Raw genomic sequence first — 918 nt, 5'->3', positions numbered from 1 at the left:
GAATAGAAAGTTAAAAATCAGAAGATTCTCAAAATTCCGTTTTTATAATTATAAAATGCATATTTGTGATGTAATATGTCTGATATGTAATTTCTCTAGAAAAAGAATATGGAAGATATAAAACAAATGCTAACACTGATTATTTCTGAGTGAATATATCATAACTGGTTTTTATTTTCTCCTTTTAGCTTTCTTTGCAATTTCTAAAATATATGCAGTAAACCTGTTACTTTTGAAATTTTAAAAATGTACTGAAAGTGTAGAATAAGTCACCAAGTAATAGAAGGAAGTGTCTCTATAAGATTTTGCAATCAAAGACGTTCTAAAGGAAGCAAAGGTATTTTTTATATTTTAGAATAATACAAACTCTAGTAAATTAAACACAAATTAATATTACATGTAAACCTGGTCTAAGAGGGTTTGGAAATGCCAACTGTATTAGCATGTACTTTTAAAAATTTTCTTCCATTGGTATTATCTATAGCATAACCATATAATTTGTCATCCACCAGTGAGAGGTGGTGCTATCAACATAGCTAAAATGGTCATATTACCTAAAGCAATATACAAATTTAATGCAATCCCATCAAAATCCAAATGATTTTTTTAAAGAAATGGAGCAAAAAAAAGGAAAAAAAAAAACATTAGATTTGTATGAAACTACAAAAGATCCCGAAAAGGCAAAGCAATCCTGAGAAAAAAGAACAAAGCTGGAGGTATCATACTTCCTGACTTCAAACTATACTACAAAGTGATAATAATCCAAACAGCATGATATTGGCAGAAAAACAGACACACAGACCAATGGAACAGAAAGGAGAATCCAGGAAATAAATCCACATATATATGGGCAAATAATTTTCAACAAAGGAGCCAAAAACATACAATGGAGAAAAGAGAACCTCTTCAATAAATGGT

The sequence above is a fragment of the Pteropus vampyrus genome, unplaced genomic scaffold (genome assembly GCF_000151845.1).
Source record: "Pteropus vampyrus isolate Shadow unplaced genomic scaffold, Pvam_2.0 Scaffold7, whole genome shotgun sequence".
Classification (NCBI taxonomy): domain Eukaryota; kingdom Metazoa; phylum Chordata; class Mammalia; order Chiroptera; family Pteropodidae; genus Pteropus; species Pteropus vampyrus.
The sequence above is the reverse complement of the archived record's forward strand: the minus strand, read 5'-3'. Positions refer to the sequence as shown.